This window comes from Dinoponera quadriceps, unplaced genomic scaffold (genome assembly GCF_001313825.1).
Source record: "Dinoponera quadriceps isolate SergipeBrazil2010 unplaced genomic scaffold, ASM131382v1 scaffold3271, whole genome shotgun sequence".
In the NCBI taxonomy this organism is placed as follows: Eukaryota; Metazoa; Arthropoda; class Insecta; order Hymenoptera; family Formicidae; genus Dinoponera; species Dinoponera quadriceps.
The window spans coordinates 1,041,015-1,065,179 of NW_014557287.1; the positions used below are offsets into that span (position 1 = coordinate 1,041,015).

At 50.0% G+C, this 24,165-nt stretch overlaps 1 protein-coding gene across 3 annotated transcripts in view; it reads left to right on the forward strand.

Moving 5' to 3' along the window:
• LOC106748893 overlaps positions 1-24,165 on the forward strand; it is an 84,958-nt gene that overhangs the window by 1,001 nt on the left and 59,792 nt on the right. For 2 of the 3 annotated variants that reach the window (XR_001374793.1, XR_001374794.1), the window contains exon 2: positions 17,487-17,610. The exons of the other annotated variant lie outside the window; for it this stretch is intronic. The gene's annotated coding sequence lies outside the window, so the exon portion shown is untranslated. The remainder of the gene's footprint in view (positions 1-17,486; positions 17,611-24,165) is intronic. 3 annotated transcript variants of the gene reach the window in all.

A 24,165-nucleotide genomic window follows, 5' to 3' on the forward strand; every position in this document is an offset into this window, starting at 1 on the left:
CCCCCCCCCCCCCCGCCGCTCCAACCCTCGTCGTCCGGAGATGCGCCATAGGATTTGGATGCGAATTAGGACCTTCATTGTACGGAAGTGGTCTTGTGGTGGTCTGTGATCGACTGTACTTCCTACCGCGATGGAATGTTAACCCCGGCTTTGTAAATCTTAACTCCTCCCCTTCCCCCTTCCGCAGTCTCCGTGGGTTTCGCTTCTTTCACTGTTTCCCTACGCTTTTCAAAGCAGAGCGAGACTCCCGGAGACGCGAGAAGCTTACGACATTCTTGGCGTATGAATGGAACGGCACTCCGTGGTATCGACGGAGGGCACTTTCGAGCGCAATTAATCATTATTCCGTGACTCGCGTCCTCTTCGGGCCTCTAAAAGGTCCGCTTTTTGCGATACCGGTAAATTTCAATTTCAACTAGGTATGCCAAGAGTTCGCGAGAGTTCACTTTTGTGATAGAAGGGGAGGTGCCGTTTTTCCATTATCTCTACGAAAACTATTAGCCCAGTTACTTAAAATAGCGATAAATTACGCGCTCTTCGGCCAATTATCTCTCTTTGAAGTTCTTCTTTAAACGATGTTTAAAAAAAGAATATAATACCGACCATCAAAATAGACCGTCAGGGGGGTATATATCATTTGATTTCTTTTCCCGCGTACCTTTTTCGTTACGATCAATTTGTAACAACTCTCGCAAGAATTGACTTCCGACCCGAGAGTTTTCGAGAAAATATCTCGAAAATACGAGAGCCTTTTCGCTCGACGTTCTTTCAGCCTCCCTCCAGAGGTTGTTTCTCTCATTCTTAACCGTCATTTCAACGCGATTTCACAGCACTAATCTGCCGGCGCGCGCTTAAAAGTGCCGTTTAAAAGCTCTCGGTCATCCATGAGCATCCCATCCGGCAGCACAGGTCGAACCTACCGCGTCGAGAGTCTCTCGGTCATTGGACACCTCTCTTTCTCGGGGTTTCACGGAGCCGGTGGTGAATTGAGAATCCACCCCAAGGAGGCGAGAGGGAACAGAGACTCCTTGTGCGCAGGGGGCGTACGAAAATATTTCTCGGAAAGCCGAAAACCGAAACACGAGCTGACCGGAGCTCTCTTCTCTTCTTCTTCTGTTGCTAGTGCTTCAGTATACCGGCACGGTTCTCTGTGTGACATCGGAGATCGCCGACATTTCGCGGTGATCGCTTCTCCTTCTTTCGCAGCCACCTCCTCCCTCTTCCCGCTTTCTCTTCTCTTTACTTCGTTATTTATTTTTTTCTCCCACGAATGCGGCGAATGTAACCTGCCGGAATCTTTTCCAATCGCGCTGAGAATTTCGAGCACGAAAGGAAAACAGGCAGGGATCGCTCGAGGTTGATTTTGCATTTATTAAAAATATTATCTGTCAATTACGATTTCTCCCTTTTTTTTTTTTGCAACGTATACTAAAAGTCCGTTTTTCCGTCAATGAAGATTGTCATTATTATTATTATTATTATTATTATTTATAGACATGTTTACATAGCAAAGAATAAACTTTTCAAAGAAGATCGAGGAGAATCCGAGTCGAGACGGGCGTTATCGCAGAATCGCGCCCACTGCCGGACTTATCCGGCTGAGGTTTATCCGTCGCACGAGAAATTCTTGAAAAGCCAGTAAAAATCCATCGGCCACTTGTTCGTTCTTTCGAACGGCACCGGCTTCAGAGGCATTGTCGGCAAGCATCATGTGGAAATCCGTGTATTCTTCAGAGGAAACCTCGCGGAGGTATGGGCGCCGCCGCACAGTTAGCTCCTCCTCGTGTCTACCTGACGATTCCCACAGGTTGAGAATTTCTAGTTGAATGGCGGGAGTATTGAGACAGTGACCTGGTCCATGAGTAAATATATTCAAGGTTTCCAAGGAACCTGCGTCTACATACTTCACCGGTTGCCCCCGGTTCGGACCGAGTCGTGCATCGTGCGAGAATATTCTTCCCCGGGCGAGTGGCTCTCATTACTTATTATCGCGATCGTTATCCATTTACATTGATCACGCCATACGTAATACTAACGCAATCGGTAAAATCGTGACAGGTAAAAAGTAGCGGTCGAATCCTCGGGCGAGAGGAACGTAAAGGGAAGAAAACGTCGGCGCACAAGCTTTGTGGTTTTCTTAAACTTCACGCTCGTGAATTTATTTCACTCGTTAAGCATAATTCCCGAGTATCCCCTTAATAATATTAATTGCTAATTATTTCATTATTATTAATTCGGAGAGAGATGCGCACGTTCGGGGGAGGAGAGCCCTCGGGTGGAAAAAAAGCGGTGTCCCCTTTGCATAAATCGGCTCTGACTAAAAGAAGATTCTCAACCGCGTTGTTTACTCGTGGCATTCCGTTATTATCGCCGTCCGTACACGCATTCGCACTCACAGTCGAAAGCATTATTTCATAAGTGTGCCACGCGCTGAGTTGCGAGAGTCTACGTGGAATTGTTCTATAAATATCCGGCCGATCGCGCGGCCGAATGAATTAGAATTTTTACGCCTTTAGAAATTGTCGCGAGCATTTAAAGACCGCCTGGCCGCGCGTATCCGGTCGTAATTGCATACGCGCTCGACCCATTTCGCTTTCTTCTGCCGTGTCGTCGCGTACGCGCACTATCGCCGACTTATGATTATTGGTCATCGCAATGATACAAACACCAGTTCCCGCGGTCGTAACGAGATACGCCGCCTCGGGCTTACCTGCGGCCGCGATAAACGAAACACGCCGTAAGGCGATAAGGCGCCGTACACGACGACCAGGTGACAATCACCCGTCGCATGGTAGTAAGTGTACCGTGGTTCTTGCGCTGCGCGAGTACGAGGACCGATAGCGCTATTTGTCGTGCAACCGGTGAGGAGGAAGCACTACGAAACCGTCGACCGTGAGAAATCATTCATGTCGCGCGGCTATCTCGCCACGAGCGAATGAATCGACGAGAATCAAGCTAGAAAGACGCTTCGCCCCGGCGACAAAAATCCGTTAATTCGCTAGACATTTGTTCTTCTCGAGAAAATAGAAGCACGTCGATGTCCCCGGTCTCCGACAAGAGTCAGCAACACATCGCATACCGAGACGTTTCCTAATATCAAATAATACCGGTAAATTATTATTACAAAGTTTCGTTCGATTTCCTTCGACGATGAAGCCGATAATACTTTTCACGACAACGACGGCGAGCACTCGGTCGGCGAACAGTACGTTACCATTTATCACAACGAAGCGAAATTCGGCAGAAAATTTGTCTAAATATTTCATTACATCGGGCATACTCTTCGACTTGACTCGCGCAAGGTCGGTCCCGAGTTCGCGACAGGAACGCGCTGAATTCGTACCGGAGAGTATAATACGTGCGGAATGTCTCGCGGAACGAGACGGCTCGAGAGCGCCGCGGCGAGTGTTTGAACAACGCGATTAGCAACACTTAGCTGGGTCCGGTCGTCGCGAGGTGTGCGGACGAGAGAGACGCGCCGAGACGCCGAAGAGGCGAAATGGATTCCCCGGGCAAATCGATCGGAAAAAATACTACTCTCGGGCGGCGAAACGCACCTCTCGGGCTTCGAAGGCGGGCTCGGCCGTGTATTCGGTTACCGCGCCTCGTCTGTGAAATCCTGTTTGATCCCACGGTCGGCTGGAAGGAAGGCCTCCTCCCCGATTCGTACGTGATAAACGAAAAAACTTGCCGCGTAACTGCAGCACCTACGTGACACCCGGCTAAAGAGATTATCGGATTCCTCTCCGCTCTGTTGCGCGTTCTGTCTCTCCGGGCCGGGCATCAAAATACCGGCGAAATGAATGGATATCACTGTGCGGGGCCGAACTTCGCATAAGCGGGCCGCGCCGAAGTTCGACATGCGATTGAGGGAAGTCCGAGAAATACCGCAGCCGACGAATAAAGGGACGGAAATAACGAAGGAGATACGGCCGTATTTGGCAGCGCGCGCCGGCCGCGCGCTCGCATGCTCGCTCTCCGGATTTACAAAAAGGAAACGTCGACGCGCGAAACTGCCCGAGATTTTTTTCGAAGTTTCTCGCGAAGTTGTTATACAGGAGGCGAATCCCGAGCCGCTTCGAGGAAGAAGATATTAACGATGAGCGAGCATTTATACAAGGAGCAACCCGAGAAATTCTTTTGTATCAATCCTTCCCTTTCGGTCGTTTGTTTTTATATTTGCGCTAATTCGAGAATTCTTGGATCTTTTCTTCTTCAAGATATGATTAAAATCTATATTTGTCCGTAGGACAAGCACGAAAATTCCAACGTTGCCCATACTGACGGTCTCGTATTTCAAATTAACATCCGCTCGATGCATCGCGTCGCGAATCGCGACGGCGAATCTTGACGCGCGCCTGCAGCTTTTTTCATCGCTCTCGGCTTTTCGTTTTTCGCTCGAAAGCGAAGCGGCGGCCGTCGCGGCGTTCACGACGGGATTTTTCGCGGCGATCCTTTTTCCTCGGGCCCGCGTCTCGGGCCGTACGGCCCCGACGTTCGCACGACGCAGGATTCCGAAGCGTGCGCGTCGGGCAAGATCGCGCCCCCCCGCATCGCCGGATTCCTGCGGATACATCGGCGGATGCATCGCGCCGAAACAATCGCGCTGCATTCGGAGCACATCCTGCCGGCGGAGCGCGATTTCGCAATTAAATTAATAGTCGACGCGATCGATAACCCGAAAACCTTTCGCCACGCTTATCGATGTTATTACTCAGTATCGGACATCGCCGGTCGCTTTGCCCGCGCGGGGACACTCGCGGGAGATGTTCCCGAAATGAACCGTCATTTTTCCGAATATCTCTCTCCGTCGAAACGGCTTTCCGATTCCGTCTCGGGGTTTCGCATTTCACGCGAATCCTACCATTACGTAACACTTTGCTCGGCATTCCGAGAAACTCGCCGTGCATCGCTCAGGCAGGACTCGACATTTGTTCTCGTGTGTATCCTTGAAATTGAACGATCTTTCGACGCGTCCCGGCCGACTCGCCGGGCGTCTCGTGACAATAACTCGAAATTTTTAACAAAGACATTCGTCGATAGATCAGGGTTGGCTGGGAAATTCCACGAGTCGGAAAAATCATAGTAAATTCCGGTTTTTATTGTTCCGAACTTTATCTAGTAGAATAAAAAATTATAAAAAGAAAAGATTTTTTTTTTTGGAAAAGATTAGCTTTTGCCACTTTTTTTTCTTAATTAGAACCAGAAAATATCAGTTTTTTACCATTGGCATAGGCTTTACGCAAAGAATCGGGAATTTTGCCCTGCGATAGACCGTCCGGATTTCCGGCTTTCATCGCGGGCTGCGCACGTGGGAGTTTAATTGCGCGGATAATGGCCGGACGAAAATGAAACAGCGGATTAACGGGGCATCGCGATAGGGGGAGTCGCGCGTTCCGCGGCCGATTTCGCGCCCGAGATCGGCGAGAACGACGCGTTCTATCCTAATCGCGCGAATCAATCGCTATTTACGACTCGCACGACAGCCGTCTTATCCATCGGCCGCGTTAGGCAGTTAGTTTAGCGGCTCTCGCGCGGCGCGCTTTTTCCTAGCAATTCAGGATTTGCGAGAGACAGGGGCGACCGGTTTAACCAGACCAGCCGCGACTGATTTCTAAATTGATCCTTTTGGTGTCTCGAGCTCTTTAAACGCAACGGGTCCAGTTTCCACTCCGGTCCGTGGGCTGCGACGAAGGATCGAGCAATTATCGAACATGCCGGAGCGATCGTTGCTCGGGAATCTCTGTGAAAGGTTCAACAGCTCTCCTCGCTAAAAATATGTGTCCCGCTGGATCGTCGCGGTTATCGATATTTATTAACGATACATCGACAGCTGAGCGTCTCGTGCGGCGCTTAATCCGATGCTTCTAACGTCTAAGCACTGCCGGAGCTTAACTGGTGTCACTTGAACGCGGCTTGGTGCATTAATTAAGTAATCGCACGAATACCAGCCAGCACCGCGACGCCGGATACTTCAAAATTCTCTTCGGCTCTTCATCCCCCCCAGCCGCCCGGCTGTTGATTAACGACCGCTACGGAGGCGCGAGTATTCGGGTGCGATGAACCCCCATTAAATCGCTAACATTGTACGGCACCGTCCGAAAGGGATTATTGAGCCCGCCGCGGACAAGATTGATCCTCGACGGGGCGAGGCATCCTTCCTCGACAAAAAGCCGCGCGAAAAAGCGGCATTACCTGCGCCCGCGCGGTTCTAGTGATGGCCGTCGAGTCTGAACTTCCGTGCAATTTTGCAGGCAAATCAGCTGCAAAGCGAATCGAGGGAAAAAGAGCGAGAAAGAGAGAGAGAGAGAGAGAGAGACGGGAGAGGAGGGAGAAAAAGAAGCACCTGATCGAGACGTATTTCTGAAGACACCGGTCAATCGCGATGACGCGACTATCTCATCGGCAATCGCTCGAATAATCGCGAAGACGAGCGACCGTCTAACGTGCTGACCGTCGAGTTAATTTCCGTTGATTGTGCGGAAGCTTAACTGACGATTGAATTACCAATGATACGACAAATAAGTGTAATTCGAGACACGTAAATCTCTTGTTTTATCGCCTCTCTGTGAAACGGGCGGTCAATAAAAAAAAAAAAAAAAGAAAATATGTATAATATGTGTAATAAATTAAATTTTACACGTGACTTAATGAGACACGGTAGTATCATAGTGCCGGCCGACCTCGGCGGCATTGGAATAGTTAATAACCGGCGCTTCACCCGACAAGATCGGTCGTTACCTCACTCGAAGGAACTTCGCGGACGCACGGTCGGAAGAATGGACAACGGAATCTTGCGAAAACTCAACGGCCCGCGTCGGCGAGGAGCGTTTAGTGCTTCGCGCGCGAGAGAGCATCCACGCCATCACTAGGCGCTGCACCTCGCGCGGGGCCGCGCTTTGATACACGTGCAATCGAGACACGCCCGCTCTCCTCGCTGGAAATACCGTGCAAACTCGCGCGCTGCACGTGCTCGCGATCGGCTTGCGCGAGCGCGCGCGCGGGCGGCGGCACTAAAAATAGTCGTGGGGGTGTCTAACGGTGTCGAATCGTAAGTATGCGCCGTTTCGCGCATCCCTCGCGCGTCCCGTGTGAAACGTGAAATTTTACGAGCGGCACTTTGTGCCAGGCCCGGCCGCGCCCGTCGTGGCGCCCCGGGCGTAATGATAATTCCGCGCCCCTTACAACACCGTGCGACTGATAAAAATGCGCGCTTGAGAGAATGGCTCGACTTGACCTTGACTTTCTCCTCGTAAAGCTGATGTACAGGACGCCCCTCGAGACAGAGTGTCCTCCGGATGAAGCGCCTGTCACTAACATTTGTCTCGAGAAAGAGATCGAAGTGGCCCATCGAAACGCGTCTCATTAATACTCTCAAGTGTTGAGTAAAAAGCGTAATTGCACTTATTCTTCGTTTTTAAAGTTATTATCGCGCTGCATTTAATAACAGTATCACATTTTTTTTTATTTAAACAAATATTTGATATATCGCGATCTTTGCTTAAGATGGTTGAACATCGTCCTTAACACATCGTATTTTCAGTGACGATATTGAGCTTACTTCCGTCAATAAGCAGCTAAAATTGAAAGGGATGCCTAAGAAAATGGTTTGACGAACCAACCACCTTAAAAAGAATACCTCCGTTTAGCGTGGGAAATTAACCAATTCAACGGTATATTCCCCATTACCGCGTGTCCATTCGTACCGATGCGTCCGCCCTACGACGGCCGGCATTAACGAAAAAAATCAGCGGGTCGCGAGGTCAGAGTGCGCACTGTTTACCTTACCCTTTCGCGGAAAATGGTCCGAGGAGAGAATATTGTTAAGGCGGCATGTCGCCGGCTATAAATAAAACATGATATACGCGCAAGGCGAGTGTATCGCACACAGCACCGGATGACGACGCGGCTGCGTCTGGGATGGCTTTGCAGAGAGATCGCCGCGACGTGATCTCTCTCGGCTCGTGAATGACAGCCTCGCGATGGCGGTGGTGCGGCGGCGACGACGACGGTGGTGGTGGTGATGGTGCGCGATTACTGCACAGGATACGACAAAGGAGCTGGCTAATCGAACACACGTGCCGTATCTTCGCGCCCGCACCGCGAGAACTCTGTAGTCTCTCTCTCTCTCTCTCTCTTTCTTTCTTGCTTTCTCTCGATCGTTGCAACGCGCGCGAACAAACACGCGAGTCGCGTTGCTCGCCGGCGCGCTGCGAAATGTTTGTGAACATTCGATCGAGTGCTGGATACATAGTGACTCCTTCGCGAATAAAATGTTGCCGCGGATGAATGAATGCGAATGAATGTTGCGCGTTTTCTTTTCCTCCGCGTGAAGAACTCGCTTCTCACGGGAGCGCCGGAGTACGTTGCCGGGGTGGAACGGCCGCAAATATTGTGAAATTTCATTTCTGCAAGTAACGGTCGGGTTCACCTCCGACCGTGCGGAGTGCACTTTTGATAAAAGTATCGGGCGCGAGTCCCTTCCTCTCCTCCTCGCGTTTTCTGAGACTCATCGAGATTCTCGCGAAGCTCGCTTGAAATTAAGAAGAAGCGCCGCTACCAATTCGCACATTTGAAATATACCGCGTCGGGATCCTCGTTTCCTCTCGAAATACTTTCTATACTTTCGTTTTTAGGAAAAACCGGACCCATCCTCGGTAAGAGATATATATTTTGTCCGTCGGTAATCAAACACCGAGTATATCGAAGCCATTGATAAGGAAGTATCCGTCCCTCCTCTCTCGGTTGCGCAAGGTCGCGAAAAAAAAAGGTAAAAGGACGCTGTAATATCGACATGATTAAATGAAGTAACGAATGGTTGTTACCAGCAAAGGGAGGGTGCCATAAACGGTATTGCACGCCTACGTCGACCAGACAACCTCGAGCAACGCGAGCGTGGTCCAAGGTAATCGCATGAAAAGTCGTGCACTTATCAGACCGTTTCCCACGCCCACGTGTATTCGGCTCGAAGGTTATCGCGGTGGGGGGTATTTATATATGTACTTCGCTCGTCTCTTTATTGTCGAAATATCTCTTCTGCGCGCTGGTCCCTCTTGACGAATTCCTGCAGGCGTCCCGCATCCGACGTTCGCGAGCTCACGTACCGTCACGAGCGACCGTTGTTCTTCCTCATCAATTTACAACGGATGCATCCTTGCAATTGGTATGCATCCTTACCTCACTCAACCTGTCTGGCGCGCCGGTATCACATTGGTAACAACGCTCGTCTCTTCCTTTCTCCTCCTCCTCCTCCTTCTCCTCCTGCTTCTTCTTCTTCGTCTGCGTCTATGGCTAAACGAGTGAGCTATGAGAGTCTCTTCGAGTTAGCGCACTTGTTGCCTCAGCGTCTCCTCTCTCCTTCTCCCCCGCGATTGTATCCGCAATTGGTTTTTCCGCGTCACCCCCATTTCGGCGATACGTTCGGTAAAAAGCTTAGTGCTTTCCACTTATTATTGGAAATTACCCTCCCTTTTTTTAATCTTGAGTTTGTGCATTTGTTTTCTTACCTCGCTGATTAGTTTCGCGATTTTTCTCGTGAGATTATAAAATATGAGACACTGACGTTAAAATACGCCTTTGGATTCTCAATACTTCGGCAAATGGCATTTACATGCCGGTTGCGATTAACCCTTAACCCGCGTTGTCAATCTACCGGGATCCCTCGTATCTTTTCCTCTATTCTTTCCGCTATAGCCTCGCGTTATTTATGGACATTCTTACACATCGTGCTTTGAGCTATCTAGTTTTAAGATATCGCCTTTCGAAGTTGTCTTCCTTACGAGGCGTTGCGAGTATCCTTGCACGCGCTGACGCTTCGACAGGTTTCTCACATTTGTGAGCCCGATATCTCGTTTCCCCGAAACTTCTCGCCGTCATAAAATGTCGAACCCGCTCGCCTAGCATCGCGACCGGCTGTTTAGGGGGTTGCAAGCCAAATTAATACGTCACTCGCCGCTCGCGCGTTCGCCGCCATTATATAACACCACGGCTCGCATCTCGAGGAATGCGAGCTTCTCGCGTCTACCGGATCCGATGTCGGTTCGTTCTCTCTTTCTCTCTCTCTCTCTCTCTCTCTCTCTTTCAGCTCTTTCCACCGGTTAATACCGCGCCTCCGTGTGTGGCACACGTGATTTACATGTGAGCCGACGCAGCGGCCGGCCGGCGACGGTGGTGCGGCTTTGTGTGGTGTGAGCGCGAGCGCACGCATACGCACACACACACACACACATGCACACACATGAACACGTGTATATAAGGGCCGACGTCGTCGCACGAGGCTTTTGTACGTGGAAAAGGCGTTAGTCGGTGCAGGATGTTTTGGCGAGGCTCGTGAAGGAATTGCCGGAGGAAGGACAGTCCGTTACGAAGGACGCGGGAGGGACGGGGAGGAAAGGAGAGACGGGCAGAAAGAAGGATGACCGTGCACGGTTTCGCGAATCCCGCCTCGCGCGCGATTTGCTTAGCAATCGCAATTAATAGCTCCCGCGCCAGGCTCAATGGCCGTCTTTGTTACAAGTGCAAACCTTATTTGCAAGTAGGACTTCTCCCTCTTTCTCTCTCTCTCTCTCTCTCTTTCCCTCTCGCCGGCCGGGCTTAGAGAGATCCCGAGATCGTAGAGATCGGAGATAAGGGAGAAAGGGAGATTTAAACCGGTCGTCCGCCGCAGTGGCCTCACTCGGCTCCGAGTTGGGCGCACAAATTGTTGCCGCGCGGAACGCGATCGTGACAATTCGCGAACTGCAAGTAATTTCGCAGTTCTCCCCGTACGAAGCTACGCGGAGGATTTGCATTTTTCGGCGGCGAGAGAGAGAGCGCCGCGAAACTCGTTCGGCGTTCCGTAGCGGCGACTGTTGCTGCGCCGGGTCGCTGGGGCATCCGTGCGTTTTTATTACTCGCATTAATTTCGCCTTCATGCGTGCATTTCTCGGGCGATTCATACGCCTTAATGATGATGCCGCGGAACGACATTGCTCAAGCCCCGGCGCTGTATCCGAGGAATGTTCCTCGATACCTGCTGGATCTTTGTGTCTCTCCGGGAACGATTGCGTCTCCGTTTCTCGTCCGCTTTTCTCACGCGGGAGCAGCGTGCGGAGGGCCTCCCGCGATCAGAAACGCACAGCGCGATCTGCACGTGGACCGCGATTCGCAACCGCGCTATGCGCTCGCGCGCGTTTGCACGTGTGCACGTGCAATCAGCGTTACGTGCCGCGTCGCGAAATCCTTCGATTGCCGTGCGAAGATCCCCCTTCCTTTTTCTCTCTCCCGCTCCGTCTGTGACTCGCCCTTCGGTATTCGCCCGTGGGGACATCGACAGCGCGCCGAGGAGGCGCGACGTCGTGATATTTAAATCCCCCGGCCGCGTTCAGCCGCTAATTTGCGGTGGCAATCTGATTTCCTTCTTAAACGAAAGCAGTCGTCTCGAGACGAGAATGTTGCCCGAGACGCGGGGGGCCTCGTACTCGCTAATTGAATTTAACAGAAACACGACAGGGTGATAAAACGAGCGCGGAGGGTGGCGCGGGAATTAAGATCGAACGGGAGCGAGCGCGAGGCTGCTTAGAGCCCGAATGCGATAGATCGCGAGCGTAGGAATCGATTGTTCATTTTCGCACGGATTCTCGACCACCTGTCGACACGCAGGGCTGTACGTAGAATCGGCCCTGTGCTGTCCGGCCGGAATTCCGCGACGGGAGAAGCCCTTTGCCCTTCCTCCGCGACGTGTCTTCAGCGGACGGTACGCACGTTCCTTCTCATTGTACGATGTCTCGCAAATCCGTCAGTAACTTACCGCGAACTTTCATTCCAGCCGCGCCGGCGACCGATCGTATCGCACGTAACCGCGTTGGTAACAGTATAAGTACGCGTAAAGCTGCTGCGCGCTGCCTGACCCCACACCGATGGTCAATGAGTCGAAGATGAGGCGACCTTGGGCTCCAGATATCCCCATGGGAACAGTTCTCGCAGGGACGCGCTTCCTTCCCGCGGCGCGGGCATCGCCGCTCAATAGCGGCGGCTCCGGGTTCGTGCACGCGTCTCAAAACCTTGGCTGCAAGTTGAAGGCCACGTATCCCGGCGTGGCCCGTCGCGCGCGCGCGCGCTCACGAAAGTCCTTACGGGTAGCCTCCCGGATTGCTCCATGCCGGCCATTAGGCCGGCCAGCGGCGGAGGCTCCGTTCCTGTATAAAAAGCCCTCGCATACCAGACGTTCTCAATGAAATGAGGAGGTGGGAAAGGGACGAAGGGACCGGCAGAGAGACGGAGAGAGAAGGAGAGGGTGGAAAGGGAAGCGGCGGGAAAGACAAAGGAGAGAACGGGGGGGTAGGAGGTGGAACGAGGAAGGGCGGAGGAATGACGGAAGAGAGACGGAGAGTCGCGGGAGAGAGCGAGGACGAAGGAGAACAGAGGAGGAAGAAGGACGCGAAAGGAGAGAAGTGGGACGAAGAGACGGGGAGGGGGTGCGCGGTGAACGTGGGAGGGAAGAAGCGGAGCGCGATAAAGGACGACGATCGGAGAAAGTTGGAGGATGGGAAAGGACGAAATGAGAAGAAAAAAGTAAAACGGGAGAGGGCGAGAAAAAGAGAGAGAGAGAGAGAGGGAGGATCATCTTGGATGGTGCTATGCCGGGAATGAGTTAACCCACTGATTCTCATCGCGTATCTCGCTTCGCTAGCGACGTTTGTATTAGACGATAAAATTCGGCATTAGACGGTCGCGCGCGGCCGAATGGAAATAAATCCGCGACGGCTCTGCCTCTTTTTCTCACTCTCTTTCTCTCTTTCTCGCCCGAGAGGAAGTCCATCTGGGACATTTTCGCCGCGACGATTAACGAAGCAGAACGCCGCTTCAGATTCGCGGACAATCTAGAAGTGCATTCCGAGAATCGGCCCCGCTTCTACCCAGATCCGAGCCCTTTTACTTATGCGCTCGTTTTCGAAAGAATGTTGCCTGGTCGCGTATGTATCGAGATACACCTGACTTGCGTGCCAACACCGGTTCAACAACCCGTAACCGTGCTCGACGAATTTCTTTTCGTTTTTCCTTTCCTTTTTTCGTTCTTACCCTCTTCCTCCTTCCTTTTTTTTCTTACACTTTCCGCCTGATCGGCGACGTGTAATTTAGCGATCGCGGCACGCCGATTAACCGAGTACAATGCTGTACTCATTAGGAGCCGAACGAGTAACAAGTTTTAGGCGTGTGTAGACGAATCGTGCGCGGTCCGTGATAATTCAGTCCACCTGCACACTGCCCTTCGACGAATCTCTCTTTTCCTCTCTCTTTCTCTCTCTCTCTCTCTACCTTCCTCTGTTCATCAATCTCGTTAACTGTCGATAACGAAATATTCCTCAAGTATTCCTCCTTCGGACAGAGTGCCGACGCTTTCGTATCGTTATCTTGTCGCGCGATTATAATTATAACCCGTAACGGTTCAACATTCTTTTTCTCGCGCTGCACCGCGCTCTGTGCAAACCGACGAAAAAGCGCTTTTAATTACCGAAGGTTGCAGGCGTGCGCGATTAATTGACGTCTCACTCGGATTGTCGAAACCCACCGGTGACTTGAAAAGGGCGGAGTCATTACGCGCGGTAAATTCTCCCTCCGGCCGATATCGTAACTCGACATGTGGCGACACGCCACGGTATCGACGCGCGAGCGACCGGACGATCCTGGAGGGGTGGGTGCGGCCTGATTATTACTTTGTAATGGTTTTCACATGTCGCCAATGCCGACAAATGACTCTTCGATTTTAAATAGTTATCGGAGGACGTCGCTGCGCTACCCCCTGGTCTGGCCCTCGACCATCCCGCCCTCCCCTCCGTCCCTCCCTGCTCCTCTCTCGCGAGAGATGCATCGTATTCATTGGTCATCGGCGAAACATCCACCGGATCGATAGCATCGACGCGAACAAACGGCCGATGAACTTGCTATTCTCACGGCGGTATCCGCCACCCGCCGCCCACCTCCCCCCTGGATACCCCTGCCTCCTCCGACGCGTTCGCGTATTTTTCTTTTATTTTCACTCCGCAAACCGGGGCGATTTAATTTAAATGTTATACAGTGGCGATTACAAGCTTTTATAGAGTTATCCGTGGCTTTACGAGCTACGCGTCATTAATAGCCCCCCCCTCCCCTCCTTCCTTCTTCCGAGGAATTAATGCTGACCTCAGCGGCAGCCTGTCTCCCGAGTCGCGCGGCGTTTCGTGCGCCGCCGATCACACAGCGCGCCCTTCAACGAACCGTTTAATGAGCTGCGTGTCGCGTACGTACAGGGCAAAATTAATATTGCTTACTTCGCGGTTCGAACCGCGGGAATCGCGTAATTAGGAGAATTCGCGGGCGAGACGACCGGCTCGTGAGTTGGCCGGGTATTGTCGCGCCGCTGACTTTACCGCGCGCGAGGATAATGCTAAGGGGACGATGTGCGCGATCGCGAGGAGACCCGGAGACTCGAAATTTCAAATTCTACGTTGTTTCCAGGGGAGGAAACGAAAATAAGTTCCTATTTGTAACATTAAATGAGCACTTAAATCGCGCTCCTTTAATGCTTCATACAGCAGTTGAGATCTCCGGAGTCGAAATTTTAGTTCCACATTAAGTCTCCAAGTGGAGAAAGCGGCATAACTTTCCCCATTTGCGGCAACAATGGAAGATCTCCTTTGAAGATTTAATGTAGAACTAAATTAGACTGAAAGTAGAATTAGAATTTCGGAGAGCGTTATCGAGCGGTGAACGCGCAAAAAGTTAATTCCCAAGCGCGGAGCCGGCTCGGGAATTTGTATGATGCGCACCTGACAGACAGGTCGTAATCTCTTTCATCTGTATCAATGGATCTATCAAACGGGAGGTGGAGTTACGGCCGAATTTTAACATCGGCTGACTTTCGTCGGACAAGAAACCGCTGCCTTTCACGCGAAGAATAACTCGTCCCACCATAAAGGATTCTAATACAGGCGCGAGCCGAGGAATCCAATAATCCCTCGGCTGATTATGCGAACGAAAGTGGCCGTTGACCGTTAAGAAACAAAACGCAGAGTCTTATGTCTGAATGAGGTTTCGGCGCGCTCGCTCGCTTGCCCGCTCGCTCGTTCGCGCGCGCCGAACGCCGCCGTCTCTTCTTCTGCTGCAAGCGCATTCAAGCGCAATTCAAAATCTCCCGAAGCCGTCTGTGAATGCCGATGGAACGTCGCCTCCCCGATGAGCAGGATGTGGTGCACCACAAAACTTTATTGCTCGTTAAATTGTAACTTACGCTTTGCGCCGTGGCGCATATAATCAGTATTATGTCCCGCGCCGCGTTTCCGAACCGAATATTACGCGAACGTGTTATAAAGCCACTGTGAGTCGGCGAAACTACCTCTCCTCTCCGCTACTGAATTTATGCCATTTGCCGGAGATACTTCGTGATATATTTACAGCGCCGCGTACACGAATTTATCGCCGCGCTATTTGCGCGCGGTATTTATAGACAGCGCCGTGCGAACTTGGCGAACGAGCCAATTTGCGATGGAAATTCTACGTCGTGTAAATTGAGGTAATCCTTCTCCCAAGGATACGATGGGACGAATTCGCTCGAGTCGCGCTCTCGTTAGTCCAGATAACGTAACCTCGTGAAAATGACATGATTGTTTATGTCACACTTGGAGCAATTTTCTCAAATGCTTGTATGAACGACGTATCTAGAACGTTGTATGCGTTATGTAAGACACTTTAAAAGATACATTTTTTTAAAAGGGAAAAACAAAGTTTCTTCTAGTCCGATTGAGATTGCATCTGGTCGACAACATGCGATCAGCGTATCTATCGTGTCTATAAAAAGGAGATACGTTGATTTATATTCTTGTAAATAAACAAATAAATAAAATATACACGAGTCACCCCGGCTTGGCGACTGTTAATCGAATTGTTATCCGCATTCTCGCGTCTTCAACTCGAATTTCTACACCCGACTCTCATGAGCGTCGAGATAACTTGGATTATTATTGGCGCTGAATGCGCCAGCCTAGTCTAAATTGGCAGCCATTTAAATTTCTTCGGTTGTGCATTATGCATCGAGAATGAGATTTTTACCAGGCGGAATGCCGCGACTTCCTTTGCAGGCGTCATCGACCCGCGGACAGAAGAATAAGAATGCCGAGCCTAGGATCTGCTCCTGCATGGCAAACAGATGCATTCACAGAAATCTTCACTTCCTCTGCAAATAAAATGTACGCGTGTACGAGCGTGTGCGCCATGTTAGATGCGGGCTACACCGCGCAGGAAGTCCAAGTATACTTCGTGCGATGCCACTTCTCGGCCAGGCGATCGCAAACACGTTGTTCATCGCTCGCATAACCATCGAGGGAAAACGCTACAACGTCAAAATGCAACGTGTATCGCGTGGCACTTGAAAGGCCTGACACAAAAAGGCCCGCGCCGCGAGTGCCGCGCGCGGATAATTGGACGCGAGCTATCCAATGTGCGAAGTCAACGTTTGCGAGAACATTTTCACGACGCGTAACAAAGAGATACAAATGAGGGAATTTGCATACGCGCATTTTCGCGCGTAAATAGATAGTCTATTATCTTCGAATGAGAGAAGGTGAGAAGGAGAGAAGAAAGAAAGAAAGAGAGAGAGAGAGAGAGAGATTATTAACTCGCCCCATTTAAATATTATTCCCCTCCAAATATTAGCCGAAGAAGAACAGCTTCTTCTCGTGATTTTTATCACTCAACCGCTCGCGGTCGTCCCCCGAGTCTTCGTTTGTACTTGCGGTTTTACGAGCACGCCAATGCGCGGTACTTGATTACCCTCGACGCACTTTTCTAGTCACCCCGGCCTCTCTCCTTTTCGTTCACTCGCGCGTCACACGAAGGGCCGCGGAGGAACGGTACGAAGGAACGGTGCGCGCGGCTCCACGTTCCTCCTTAAACCAACTGACGTGGTGCAATATGTGCTTCCTGTGTGTCGTCGAGCTTCCTGCGAGGATAATCACGAAATTAGTGGTGTATCGGGTCATGAGTACGATAACCGCAGGATGGCGAGGGAACCCATAGCAGATCAAATCCAAGACGCAGGTGCGGCCTGCTGTGACCCCTTCGTCTTCTCTCACCGACCGAAACTACGTATTAGTAGATTACGGGAAATCAACTGACCGATCTGTCCACGTAACACGCTTCCGTGCGGTAGCATTTTAACAATGGTGTCTCGTCGCCTCTCCGAAGAGGCATCCTTAAAATGGGAGAAGTTCGTCTTCAATACTCGTAGATATTTTTCGGCACCATCATCGACGTGCGAAAAGATTTCTCCGCGGTCCTCGCGAAAACGCGATTGAAATTGTTGATACATATTTCCCGCATATGTTTCCTCACCTCATAATACACACCGTTGTGTGTATTCAGGCAACGATTCAATCGATTTTAAAAACTTAAACTTGAAAATTTCAAGCGTAAAAAACACCGAGATGGATAGTGAATGGATAGTTCGTTATTTGGATATCGTTTGATTGCAGAACGGACGAGTGGCTGGTAGCTCGCGAGCTGTCATTTCTCGACACGTAGTTTCCTCTTCCGCGGCGCCCGCCTCTCCCCGAGAAAGACAAGAAGGCTTCAGCGCAATAGCCCAGACTTCCGCAGGTAATGTAATAAATAACCTCGCCGCCTCCCCCATTCGCCATTTCCTCTGCGGAACAAAAAGCGGCCATATGGTGCTTAACTACGCGCGCACGAGAAACGATAAGCATCGAAGGAAAGGGGAAGAAACTCGCTTTCTTCGCGAGGATGCGCTCGGCACGATTTCGTTGTCGGATTACGGAAAACGTATTTTGGCACGTGACGATAGGCCGCCCATTTTCGACACGGTAAACCGAGCTTCCTGCGAAACGATACACGAGTCCGGGAATCGTTGGGAATTATGTTGCCACAAAAGCGAACACGCGACGTCCTTAAGGACGTAATTTGAATACAAGGATGTATTATTCGCAACAAAAAAACCCTACGAACTGCAAACTTTCTTTATTTTGTTGACTTTACGTATAAATTGTTCCTGTAAATATTGCTCAATTTTTCTTGCACTCACAGCCTTCCTCATTCTCTCTTGCCAGTTTTTCTTGAATCTTTCTCTTCTTCTTCTCTCTAAGAACTACTACTCCATTATCTATACAGATCTGATATCTTTTTTCTTCTTTTTTGCCTTTGTTGACACGTTTTTCTATTTCTTCGTTTCATCAAAATTTGATATTAATTTATCATTGTTTCCGCAAGCTTCTCCAGCCGCTTCATGTAAGCCTTTTTATAAAATTTTCGTATACCTCTGTAAACGGTTGATCCAGCTTTTCTATCAACTTCTCGAGTCATTTTTTAAATAGATTGTTTCATATTTTTGAAAGAGATGTTTCTCGAAAATTCTGACGAGATAGACAGTTTTGATGCCTTGTTTCACTTTCACGAGTTTGATATCCTCCGAGTGGGACTTTGCGTATTTTTGTCATCGTCGAAGTGCCTCTTTCTTTTAGGCCATTGCTCCTCTTTCCGAAGACGTTTGCCTTCCAGTCCTTGAAACGGCGCGACACCATCCGTGGGAACTAGAATCGTTTTATGACGCCACTATCCGCCCATTTGGTTTCTGTTTACATATCGTAGAAACAACAGAACTCTCAGAAATCTTCTCCTATCTCTAGCCAGACGCGCCTAAACGGAATATAAAGCTGTCCTGCCTGAAGGACTTCGTTGGTGTCTTCGAGGAAGTTAAAAGTTCGGAAATGACGAGAGCATTCTCCGAGCGAGCGAGCGAGCGAGGGAAAGAAAGAGATTCCTCGTTTCGGAGGAAAAACGAGGGTTGATCGTCCTCCTTACCTGCTTTGTCGCGCGAACGCGCCACGTCGCTCTCAATGGTAATACGCCCACGACAGTGCATTGACCGTGGGTAGAAGTTTCGGGCGACTCGCGCCACCCTAATATTCCGCCATAAATTACCCGCAGGAATGCAAGAGGGAGCAGTGTTTGCTTAACTCCGAAACTGCTCGCCAATCAAGCGAATATACCGTACATACACAAAATCCCCGAGCCGCGGTGCCAGACTCACGATCCTGAAAAATTGCGCACAATAAACGCGGACGGATTATGCGGAATTCGATAATGATCACGATTCGGCGCGTATTCCTTGTCGGACACACCGATAAATAATTTCTCCTCCGTATGAAAACTTAATCTGACGCCGTATATTTTTTCCCTCGCGAACTTTGAAGCAGCAACGAGCAGCCTCGGTTTAATCCCTTGACGAGTCCGATGCTTCATTTTTGTGCTTGCCGCTATTGCGAAGTCGACGCTCGTTACTTTCTCTCTCTCTCTCTCCCTTTCTTCAAAGTGTTTTTTACGCACTCGACGAATCCATCTCATCTTGATTCTCTCTCGGACATCATCGCGTCTCAGTCAACATCTCCGCGTAAATACGTCAACCGTACGTTTCTACGGAGGATCGTCGATGTAACATGATATTCGTGCGTTAGTTTTCTACCGGCGACTGTGCGGCCGGATGCGGAGAAGCGTCTGCGCCGACATGAACGACATTCCGGCATTAAGGCGAATCAAATTCATTATTCTAACGCGCCACAAAGTTATCGTATGTACCGCGCGCGAATTCCGCCTCTGAACGGTGACGCGGATAATAAAGGGCACGAAGAGAGAGAGAGAGGAGAGCGCGGAGCCTTTTTGTGACGCGATCGCAGAATCTGTGGCTTCAGAGAGATAAAAGGCCGGAAGGAGAAAGTTCAATGGCTGATCGTCCCGAAGGACTCTCCCACGGTTCGGCAAGGAGTTCCTATCTGTTCCCCACCCGACGCTGATTTTTTTCCCTCCCCTTGCTTCCGCGCAAGTAGGTCATAGCATATGCACGCGGATTCGCCTCTGCTCAGGCTCACACGAGAGTTTTCATTACCCCGGGTGTCACCTGGTGACACCCTCCGCGTGCACGTCGACTCGCAGTTCGCAAGGAAGACCGAGAACTACGTGGGAAAACTTTTTATTCCGGCGGCTCTTCTCGAGAAATTTCTCCGGCGTCTCGCGACTTCGAATATCTTTCGTGCAGATAAATCCTGTAGATAAATCTCGTTATCTGTTGATTAAAATGTACAAACTTATGCAGTTGAATGAAAAAGATAGCTTCGATATACAGAGAAATTCTTGCGTCTAGCGAGCGGATCGTGAGAGTACACGCGAATTTTAAAGATGCAAAGCCCGTAGGGCCAGGTTCGCTCTTCTCGATCTCGATTGTCCCTCGAGAAAGAAAGAAAGAGAGGTAGAGAGGGGGGATTAGCTTCTCAATACTACTTAACCGTTTCGCTCGTATTTCGGCGCGGTGCAGAATTGCTTCGTAATATAATCGACTCGATGGGTGCAAGCATTCCTCGGGTTGCAATTTCGTTCGCGTTATTCGTCCGCGTGGCACGAGTCGAATGAATTTTTATGCCACAATCTGCATATAATGACGCAGCTTATTGCACCGGATGTGGCACTCCCATGGGGCGCGCGAATCTTTATCTAAATATTCGATTAAAGAATGCGCCCGGGTTGCGCCGAAAAGCGCAACCCTACAAGGTAGACTCTATTAGCGCTCACCGGAAGTGGAGTATTACCGTCACCGTATTATCCCGCGATACGTCTCAATAATAATAATCGACCGTAACGAGAGCCTGTACTCTCCGGTAAGGTGCGCTCCTTCGCAACTGTCTTGTTCTGATCGGAATATTCGTGCCGCTCAGCTCCTCGACCAGACGGTAGCACTCGGTCGGCTTTCTAACGAAGTCGTTACCCGATACGACAGTCGAAAGCTCGCGGCACTTGTCCGCTACTCGTAAATATCGTAACAACGTTTCGAGGAGGGATTACGACGTCTCGCAATACTCCTCGAGAGGCGTGTGCGTAACGTACGATCAGCTGGGGATCTTTTAGCCGATGAATGTGGACCACGCACGAAAAGTGTATCGACCTTTTTTTATTCTAAACAATTCTTGCAATTTCAAGCTCTCTATCTCTCTCGAAGTAAGGAAGTCGAGCTTTTCGATAATTCGACAGAACCCAGATTTGCGGTAATCTCGATATTGTTGTCTCAAATATCGGTAATACAAATAAGAACGCTATAAAAAAAGAATACAGTGGGCTTTAACACGTTGACTGCTCGGTTCAAATTCAAAAGCAAAATGCGTTTAGCAATATGAAGACAGAAAAGTTTTATCGTTCTTCCCGAGCGAAGATAATATTCATGAAATAAAAGCCAAAGATTTGTCAAAAAATTCTTTTACATTTACATAGAGATTGAATATATCACCGGCGGCACGCACCTTGGCAGCCAGCGTGTTAATCGAGTGCGGAAGACGGAAGAGTTTATCTTCTGTCTGTCGTAAAATTCAGATTTTAAGGTTGTCAAGTGTCAGTGTCACGACATGACCGTCATACGGATGCGTACAGCCAATGGATACGCGATCCGTATTGACGTCCAATTTTCTTGCGGTCATCGGAGTCGATGAGGTCGCAAGTCGCGGCGCTACAATCATTTCGATTTGATGTCGCGTGCGAAGCTCCCACGAGGGTACACCGGTGCGATACGCCGATGAATAAACCCCCATGAAGAGAGCCAACACGATACACACGGGATCGTCTCGCTCTTCGTGGGTACCGCGGGCAGGACGAGTCGCCGATGCATCGGCATACAATGCCAGTTTCGCTCGTAATTGCGCATGGAGGTAGGCAGATGTGCATCGTGGTCGCCCCTATATTTTAATGGCCCGCCGGTGAGAATCTTTTCGGCTCACGGTAATGACGCGAATGAGCGAGCGTATACACCGTGGACAGGTAGTATGGGAATTCAAATTGCTGATAAAGCATCGTCACTCGATGAGTCGATCGCGAGAATCAACGGCCAGCTGTCGCCTTTTCGTTGTCGACCGCTGCAATTTAGCGGCTGCACTCGAGATCGTCCGATACGCGCACCAATTTACGTTATCTGCTCGTATAACGAGGGACTCGAGGCAGAAAAGATTGTAAATAGTACATTTACAGGATTATTCTTCGACAGCAGACACTCTAACATGGACCGCTATAAACGAAATTTAAACAAATTATGAATGCCCAGGATATCAGTGTATCGAGTAATTAGTCAGGATTATGCGGTTATTTAACCAAGTACCATAATTAATTTCTCGTAAACATCTAGTTTCATCTTTTTTATTACCATTACTTTTCTTCCAGATAACATCATATGTGTGTGTGTGTGTATATATATATATATATATATATATATATATAAATAACTCTAGAATCTTTTAAATATACGCGCGTCCTAGCGTAAAGAGGACACCTAAGTATCTTGGGGGCTTAAATATGAACCTTAAAAAATCGAAAAAAATGATCTTCCATATATATACATATAATACTCAATTTTATAAATATATTATATTTATGGAAATCAATGTGTGTGCGTATGTCAGTAAACAAAGAATTATACTTGATTTTTCCGAGAAACTAATTATATCGGCCAAGTGATGAACTTTCCTAATACTTCGTGATAGCCGGACAGATTGCAATCTAGACAAATATAATTGCGCATAAATGCAATTAGATAAATTTATAATCATGTAATCGATAGGAAAGACTCGTAGCGATAGTCTCATGGACTTCACTTTTCTCGAGAATAGCTCTTCTTTGCACACATACACGTATAGGGACACGAAAGGGACGCGACATTGTACGCACTTAAATATCTCGATCGTCTCAATTCCATTAGACGAGACGAGAAGGAGATGCTCCACGCTTCCCGGTAACGTGGAACAATTCCGTGCGGAGCAGGAGGAGAAGAGGAGCGTTGGGCGCGCTCGCGATCCGGGGATCGTTTGATGAGTGCCGACCATAACAGCTCCTCACGTACAATCTAAGTCGGGTCAAACCGGACTGACAACAACCGTTCTGCCTGTGAACGGAAGACGCCCTGGCATAGCCAATGAATTCGTCTGCGACCGAATGGTAATGTTACTGCGTGCGGTCCTTATGTCGACGATAGAGTAAGGCAGGGAGATAAGGGGAAGGAGAGACGGAGAGAGGAAGGGCGCGATAGAGAGCGAAGGTAAGAAGAAAGAGAGAAAGAGGAGGAACGGCGCGCTCCGTGAGGCGTGCGTACGTGCGTGCCTGTGTGCGTATGTGTGGGCGCGCGTGTGCACACGCACCGACGCGCGCACGCGTATGTACAGACGACGCGACATCGTACGTGCGCGTACCGCGCGTACGTACGTTGCGGTACCGTATACGACAGTTTGCAATTTATTGTCTGGACTTCAATTTGCCAAGTGAGTGGCCGTGGGCGCTACCGCCGCTTCCGACGGATATTCGGCGTCGAAAATTGCCAATTGTCTCAATGGAACTCGATTCGTATTGTGCACCAACGTTTATGCCGGCCGTGCGCGAGCGAGCGCGCACGCACTCACGCAGGCAGGCAGGCACGCACGCACGCACGCAGCAGTGTAACAACACGCGCGTGAGGTCCTTCGGAAAGCCGACGCCGCGAACCCTCCGGTCTTCGCAGAAGCGACTTCAATCAACTGGGACTTCTACGATAAGTCGTTCCTACTGTCACACGGGACAACCGCCCTGGCAAATTTGAATCTCAAGGGGGAGGGCGACGGTGGTGGGTTCGCCCGGTGGACTAGGGGTTGTTTGCCGAGCCGCCGAGAGAGCGAAGGGTGAGCGGGGATGACGACAAGAGGAAATCGGGCGGACGGCACTCTTAACCCGTTTTGATTCGACGAGCGTGCCCGGGATTATTATAAGATGCATAATTAATACCGCGCGTAATCATTTGTCGCGATGATGGGTAAGCACGGTGACATCATCGACGTTTATCGCGGTGATGGATAACCACCGGCAACGATACTCGTGAGATATTAACCGGACAATTGTAATTATTATTCGTAAAATTACCCGGTATCGCCTGCGTGTTCTCCCCTCGCCCGTGCGCACGGATTCTCACCTCGGGACTTTTCAATTCACTCAGTCGCGATCGAGTCCTCTCGATCATCGTTGATCCAGAAGAATCGGACATCCACGGTGTAGCCCTCTCGCCGATTAACACGGGGCGAAGCCGCGGCAAGAAAGTAACCGCTTGGTCACGAAATCTCACTGTCCATCTCGACGACGTGAAGGCGG